The following is an 8,437-nucleotide window of genomic DNA, read 5'->3' as shown; positions in this document are numbered from 1 at the left end:
TGAGAAAATGCATGTGAACGCAAGTCAGAAAGCTGTGATGACTGATACAAATCTTTGTAGTAACGAGAGCATCCATGTTGTTTTCACAGCTCGGGAAATGAGAGAATTCGTGGAGCGTGTGAATGCAGTAATTACACTTGCTCTGACAGCAGCCGATCATTAGCTAAACACGCATAAATTTACTTTGTAATGATGTTTCTAGTTCTATTGTCCAACAAAAGAGCATTTCAACCTTTTTTACTCCACAACACCAGTCAAATGCTTCCTTTTGTGATCTGCTATGGCTTGTAACAAAATAAGGCACAAGAGATGTTCTATACTGTTAAAAAAGCTATGCTGATTATCAATGGATTATAAATATACCAAATTATGAAAATAGAAGAGATGGCTTGAATAACATATGTTGTCCACTTCCGAGGCATCGTGAATTCACGTTTTCCTGCAGAAGCCGACAAGTGCCATGTTTTTGAACAGAAAAATTTCTCACAATTTCAATGCAAATCACACACACAAAGATATGGCCACCTCACCCAAAATTTGGGTACAGCTGGGAACTATCAAAAGCCCCTAACTCAAGACTAATCATTGCCCAAAAACCCTTTTTCTTGAGACGGACACTACAAAGACTCTTCAAAACTTTCATTTTACCTTTTGGCAGTTTTACCTTCAAGTAACTGTGGACTTTATCTTCAGAAGAACCAGAGGAAAATCTCCAGCTCACCCCTGCAGAAATCATCAAGAACCTTGTCTACTGCATCAGGGCTTTTATTCTGCAACAAAGACAATGCAATTAACCGTTTTAACTATTTAGATGCATGTTGAAATTCGAGTCCCCTTTTTAAGTGATATTTGATTATTTTTATGATTCTCATTGGGTTGTGGTTAATTGATATGAAATACTGCCATTCTTTGTTCTTCTCCCTCTCTTTCCTTACTTTTCTTCATTCTGTATATATATGTCTTGCTTTGTTTAGTTGTATGTTAGCCATAATGTCTTTGATTAAATCCCTTATATTCACAATTGATTATCTCTGCTCACAGTTCGAAGTCACTGAATGTTAATCCTTGTAACATGCCAAACTATTACTAGTACCATCTAAAGTAGGAAAGCTGTTCTTCCTTGGCCAGGAAAATAACCTTTCCTAGAATTGATAAATGATCATATTGTCTGCTTGGTGGACAGACAGATCAAATATTGGTAACATTGATTCTGCTACAGTTAATTCTAAGATCTAATCTAAATTTGAGATTAATTTTTTACAATAATATAGAAGTGTCTATATAACTATAAAAAAAACAGTCTTCATCTGTGAGCTGAACTGTTAGACAAAGCTGTAATGCAGACAAAAATGTTTCACGAATGCTATTAGATCAATAAAAATGGTTAAAAATAATTGCTTATAAAAGATTAAAGATTTGGTAACACTTTACAATAATGTCTCATTTGTTAAAGTTATTAAATGCATTGACTGACAAGAACTATCAATGAACAATATATTTTTACAGCATTTGTAAATGGTTGTTGATGTTAAATCAAAATGTTCATGTTAATTCACATTGCATTAACTAGAGAGTGGAGCAGCCGCTGGTTCTGACAATAGAGTGGCCGGCGCGCTCTGGAACTGTATGTGGAGGGTGCTGTCTTAAGGTGAGCTGAAGCGTCCAAATGCTTCCGGAGGGGAAGGGGATGATTTTCCTCCACATATCCACAAATCAGACATTTACATCGAGAATGCAATTAATAACGCCTGCTACAGGTCTGTAGCAACCATCAGAAGTCAGGAACAGAAACAAATTGTCATTCGGAAGCAAGCATTAAAGGGTTAGTTCATCGAAAAATCCAAATTATGTCAATAATAACTCACCCTCATGTTGTTCCAAACCCGTCAAACCTCAGTTCATCTTCAGAACACAGTTTAAGATGTTTTAGATTTAGTCAGAGAGCTCTCAGTCCCTCCATTGAAACTGTGTGTACGGTATACTGTCCACGTCCAGAAAGGTAAGAAAAACATCATCAAAGTTGTCCATGTGACATCAGAGGGTCAGTTAGAATTTTTTGAAGCATCGAAAATACATTTTGGTCCAAAAATAGCAAAAACTACGACTTTATTCATCATTGTCTTCTCTTCTGTGTCTGTTGTGAGAGAGTTCAAAACAAAGCAGTTTGTGATATCCGGTTCGCGAACGAATCATTCGATGTAACCGGATCTTTTTGAACCAGTTCACCAAATCAAACTGAATCATTTTAAATGGTTAGCATCTCCAATACGCATTAATCCACGAATGATTTAAGCTGTTAACTTTTTTAATGTGGCTGACACTCCCTCTGAGTTCAAACAAACCAATATCATGGAGTAATTTATTTACTCAAACAGTACACTGACTGAACTGCTCTGAAGAGACAACGGAAGATGAAGCCAAGCCAGATAATGAACGAGAGATTGTTCTCGTTCACGGATGACGGGTTCCCAAAGCATACACTCTAAAAAATGTTGGGTTATTTAATCAACCCAACTGCTGGGTTATGAAATGCTTTACTCATGGGTTATTTATATGGAATTTTGGTTTTTTGTGCAACTCATGCATTGGGTCAAAATCCATCAACCCAACTTATATCAGTTGACCCAGCACATGGGTTGTTTGTGCTTCGAACCTCATCATCACATCATCTCCAGAGTCCACACACCGAGCGCTTGACACAGCAGAGAACCTGACTGCTCATCCAGCGAGGAGAAGAAGTAATAAAAGGTATGTGTACACTACATGTCTAATTCACTTTGTCTGTGTTAATTTACTTATTAAAGTAGTATATTGTCGAGGCAAGTTGGTTGGTTTGGCAAACATTGTAGCTAACGTTAGCCATTATCATGGAAGCACTGGTAGCCTACAGCTTATCCATTTGGTCTGAATTATATTAATTAATTAACTTTAATTAAACAAGTTCATAATGCCCATGAGCATATATAGTCATGTTTATTGAATTCGCCAGGCTAATTTTAAAGCTAGTTTAAAGCTAACCAGGTGATTCGCCAGTCTACTTTAGCCCTCAACGGAGGCGGTCGCATTTCTTTCCTCTCCTCCCCTGCCTTGCCTGCTTCGCCTGTCTCTTGTCTTGTCTACTTTGAGAGACTCTCTGCACTGCTTTCCTAAACTAAAAACATGGATTTGATAAATTGGTCTCTCAACGCAATTGACACCATCTTCTCGATGATTAGTTTGGGTTCGGGGGAACCTGACTGCCCTGCCGGAACGTTTGCAGCTGGCTACACGATGGACGCGTGGACGAATTGGCGGGTCGTGTGTCTGGAGGCTCTTTCTGTGGAAGACATTGAAGACATCTACCTATTAGGAATCATGATAACAGGTCTTCTGCTGATTGGATTATGCTTTGCCCTGGGTTATCGGAAAATTCAGAAGACGGGAACAGCTGTCCAAAGCCTCACAAGGCTGCCCGTCATGATTGAAGCAGTGGGCAGAGTGGTCAGCATTGAGACTGGGACTATTAATCGCATTATGGATAACATCACAGTGAAGCTCACGGCTTTGGAAAGGAAATTGGAGGATTTGGAGACCAAAAAAGACAATCATAGTGACCGTTAAATTGAAATGCGGCTACTAGACCAAAACAACTGGTATCTTATCTTCTTTCGGCTCCACTCCCAGCTTGGCCTTGGCCGGATAACAAATGTTCCCCTTGGAAAGCATGGCAACGAGACGCTCTGCGTCCCTAAACCCGTTTCCCACAGACACCTGTTGATTGTTGTTGACTATATGTTGATTATATAATAATTTATAATTTAATATATAAATTAAATTAATCACTACATTACGATATTTGGCAACTGGGAAAATGCAACAATGCAATAGTGATGATTTGGGTCTGTCACAAACTTCTGTAAGCAGAGTGATCACATAAGCAATTACAGCACTTTCAGAACATCTTATTGTGTCGCAGTTCATTTTAGTTTCCACTGGACATTCCCACCTTGCAGGCTCAAAAAACTGCATTTATGAATATAGCAGGCTTATAGGTGCGCACAAGCAGGGGGAATGAACCGTTATTATAGGTGCGCACAAGCAGGGGGAATGAACCGTATAGCATAAACAGAGTTTTCTGTTTGTGCTATACGCTCCCATGTCTGCTTGCTGTGTCCCTTGCTGTGACACCTGGCAAAAATTTTCCTTTAATAAGAATGGCATTGTGTTCATCCACTAACTGGGCTAACAGTAAACACTGTTCCTCTGTCCAGTTTGGCTTTCTCGCCCTTCTTGGTTTTGTTTCGATGTTTGATACATTAAAACCAACTTTCAAACCGCCACTTAAATAGGACAGCACTCACTGTAAATGGAAAGAGTGGAACAATTTGTATCATTCTAAGCCAATCAAAAACCTTATAGGAAATTACAAGCATGGTAAATAAAAAAATGATTTATATACACTAGTGGTGGGCCGTCATCGGCGTTAACTTGCTGCGTTAACGCGAGACTCTTATCGGGCGATTAAAAAAAATATTGCAGTTAATCTATTCTCAAAGTTGGGTTGAGAGCTGGGTCTATACTACGCGAGCTATGATGACTTTCACCTTGATGGTTTAGCGCGGATGTATACCTAGCCGAATTGCACTGTAGGGGGCGAGCACGAGTCTTCGCACCTGTGAATGCCTACTGTGAAATTACCAAATCAAACGTGACGCGCTAACATAAGTGACTTTAAGTGAGTGACATGGATGAAGCTATGAAGCCACCCGGTTTGCTTCCCAATGGAAACCTCGACAAGACTAAGGTTGTTTGCACCTTGTGGAATGCAGAATTAGTTTACTGCAGGAGTTCTTCAAGTCTTCAATACCACCTAAACGCAAAGCATCCCTTAGCTAATGTGGAAGATGCCGGGCCAAGCACTGATGTAGCGCAGCGTCGTCGTCAAACGAATATGTTTGAGTACAACCGAGGCAAGCCCGTCAGCACAACTCTATCAGCCAAGCTAACTAATCTCCTCGCTCAGTGGATTGCCACCAGCTGCCGGCCCATCAGCGTGGTTGAAGATGATGGTCTCGAGCTTGTTCTCCAGGCGGCCACAGGTGACCCATCTTACAAACTTCCTACGAGGCGAACTATCATGAGAAGAATACATGACCAGCACGCCGCAGAGAAAGCCGCAAAAGATGAGAAGATGGTAGAGGCGAGGTGTATAGCACTGACTGGGGACCATTGGACATCTGTCAACAACGATAACTACCTCGGCGTTACTGTACACCTCATCAATGCCAGCTGGGAACTTCACTCCTTCGCTTTAGGTGGGCTACGTTATGTAGTTTTAAATTACATAATTTAATTTAATTACTTAGCCTATTAATTACCACGAATTATCACCAAATTATATTTGCTTTTTGATGATTGCTAGTTGTTTACTATTAGTAGTGAACTTATTCTGATCTACTTTGTCTGTCCGTTAGGTGTGATGAAAACAGAGGAGCGTCACTTTGCAGAAGCCTGTGCCAGGCAGTTTCTCTATGTTGCTAATCAGTGGGGGATAGCTGACAAAATCAGCTCTATTGGAACAGACAGCGCTCCTAATATGGTGGAAGCAGGGAGGAAACTGCCATTTGCCCTGTTTTGCGCATGTTGTACAGAGACATTTCAAACACAGTCTGGCCAACTCAGATGAGCTAAATGTCCAGCAAGCCTCCCTTGGACAAGTTCAGGAGCCACTCGTGCAAGATGTTCCAACACGGTGGAATTCCACACTTGAGATGATCAAGCGTATGAGGCGCAACAGAGATGCACTGCACACAACGCTGTCTCAGCAGAAGCACAATCTGGCCCTCCCAACAAATGCTGAATATGAGAAGTTGGAAAAGCTAGAGAAACTGTTGGAGCCATGCAGGTATGGTCTACAAAGATAGTGTGTTCATGAATTGGCATACAAGTTCTTTTAAATGTCACTTTGTATTTAAGAAACACATGCCGTTATATGCAATGTGATTAAGAACTTTAAAAATGTGTAATCTGAATCCGTCATTAATTATTTATGCTCTGTTTCTGTCTGTCTCTGTGTGTGTGTTTGTGTGTGTCTGTCTGTCTGTCTGTCTATGTGTGTGTGTCTGTCTGTCTATGTGTGTGTGTGTCTGTCTATGTGTGTGTGTGTGTCTGTCTGTCTGTCTATGTGTTTGTGTGTGTGTGTGTCTGTCTGTCTATGTGTGTGTGTGTGTGTTTGTCTGTCTGTGTGTGTGTGTGTGTGTGTCTGTCTATGTGTGTGTGTGTGTGTGTGTGTGTCTGTCTGTCTATTTGTTTGTGTGTGTCTGTCTGTGTGTGTGTCTGTCTGTCTATTTGTTTGTGTGTGTGTGTGTGTGTCTGTCTGTCTGTCTATTTGTTTGTGTGTGTCTGTCTGTGTGTGTGTCTGTCTGTCTATTTGTTTGTGTGTGTGTGTGTGTGTCTGTCTGTCTATCTGTGTGTGTGTCTGTCTGTCTGTCTATGTGTTTGTGTGTATCTGTCTATGTGTGTGTCTGTCTGTCTATTTGTTTGTGTGTGTGTCTGTCTGTGTGTGTGTGTGTGTGTGTCTGTCTGTCTGTCTATTTGTTTGTGTGTGTGTCTGTCTGTGTTTGTGTGTGTCTGTCTGTCTATGTGTTTGTGTGTGTGTGTGTGTGTGTGTCTGTCTATTTGTTTGTGTGTGTCTGTCTGTCTATCTGTGTGTGTGTCTGTCTGTCTGTCTGTCTATGTTTTTGTGTGTGTGTGTGTCTGTCTGTCTGTCTGTGTGTGTGTCTGTCTGTCTGTCTATTTGTTTGTCTGTCTGTCTGTGTGTGTGTGTGTGTGTGTGTCTGTCTGTCTGTGTTTGTGTGTGTCTGTCTGTCTGTGTAGGTACATCACTGAGCTCCTTGGTGGGGATAAGTATGTATCCTGCTCTGTGGTTCTACCTGCGCTGTGCCACCTCCAGCACGCGATGAAGATCTCCGATGATGATCCTGCCTATATTGTGAGATTCAAGACTGCCTTCACCAAGGAACTCAACCAGCGGAGGGAGAATATAAACCTGGAATGGCTTAAGGTATATCAGACTGACCAGAAGATAGCCAGTAGATCGGTCAATGAATAGATGAGTCATGAAGAAATATGGAGGTTGGCTTTGGAAAATGAAATTTTAATCAATCAATAATTATAATTTTTTTCATTCATCAAAGGTGGCGACTGCTCTAGATCAACGGTTTAAGGACCTCAAGTGCTTTCCCAGAGCAGAGAGGGAGCCAGTATGGGCAAAGCAATGTGAGTTGGTGAAGGGAGAAGAACCTGCTGTGCAGCCACTTGGGGAGAAGAACCCTGAGCCACCCAAGAAGAAAACAGCCCTGCTACTGATAGGATCAGCCTCAGAATCAGATGAGGAGACACCAGAAGACAATACTGTGGAGCGGTACAAGGTAGAGCCCAATGCAAGTCTAGATCAGTGTCCACTGAAGTGGTGGTTGGAGCACACTGCTGTCTATGGTAAGATGGCCCACGTTGCCCGTAAATACTTGGGGACTCCTGACATTACTGTCCCGTGCGAGAGACTTTTTTCTTTGGCAGGCCATATTGTGCAGAAGAGGAGATCTAGTTTGTCACCAGAAAATGTGAAAAAGCTGGTCTGCCTGAGTGACTGGTGGAAGAAGGGGAAATAGAGCTTGGACTGATTGACAAAAGCTACTGACTGTTAACAGTTTATTACAACCTCTTATGTAGGCCTACAGTTCAAAATTCATGTTTAACTGAATAAACAGTTCGTAAACACAAGTACATCTTATTGAACAATTTATTTTCATCACAAATTATCCTAGTAGAACAGCTTTCTCAAGCAGTTTGTGATACATTTTGGAAATGGGAGATGACCCTCTGGTCTAATGCGGCACCTGGCTTGAAAAACCCGTTCTAAAAGACTTACTTTTAGTCATTATTTGGGTAGCATACATATTCTGAATGCATTCGGCAGAATTCAAATGAGCCATTTTAATCTAGATCAATCTAGATTAATTTCAAGATCACAGTGAGATTAATCTAGATTAAAAAAATTAATCTATGCCCACTTCTAATATACACACATATAATGTGTGTGTGTGTGTATGTATGTGAGAGAACGGTCAAATAGGATAAATGACGCATGTAAATTCAAAGTGAGAATTAGAATAGACCATATACTTAAAATCACTTTTTTTTCCTTCTTGGACAACCAACCAATCACAGTCTTCAAAAGATTGTGTCATACATAGCAACAGGGTCAGCCCCGCCTCCTCACTAAGATTAAAGTTTTTGTCTTTTCCTTACTCAGAGTTGCTCTCAGATCGGTCCCGAATCGCTCTTAAGCTAAGACTCCTACGTAAAAGTTTTTAAGATAAATTAAGAGTTTTCTGAGAGGACTCTTAGAATCTTTATGAATACGGGCCCAGGTGTAAGTGCCCTCCAACATGCTTTT

General features: G+C 40.9%; 1 protein-coding gene across 1 annotated transcript in view; it reads right to left on the bottom strand.

Moving 5' to 3' along the window:
- The window catches only part of LOC127955916 (gastrula zinc finger protein XlCGF57.1-like), a 703,806-nt gene that overhangs the window by 676,699 nt on the left and 18,670 nt on the right, over nt 1–8,437 (bottom strand). The window lies entirely within an intron of this gene.

This window comes from Carassius gibelio, chromosome B4 (assembly GCF_023724105.1).
Source record: "Carassius gibelio isolate Cgi1373 ecotype wild population from Czech Republic chromosome B4, carGib1.2-hapl.c, whole genome shotgun sequence".
Classification (NCBI taxonomy): Eukaryota; Metazoa; Chordata; class Actinopteri; order Cypriniformes; family Cyprinidae; genus Carassius; species Carassius gibelio.
Note: the sequence above shows the minus strand (reverse complement) of the source record. Positions and strands in the feature narration are given on the sequence as shown.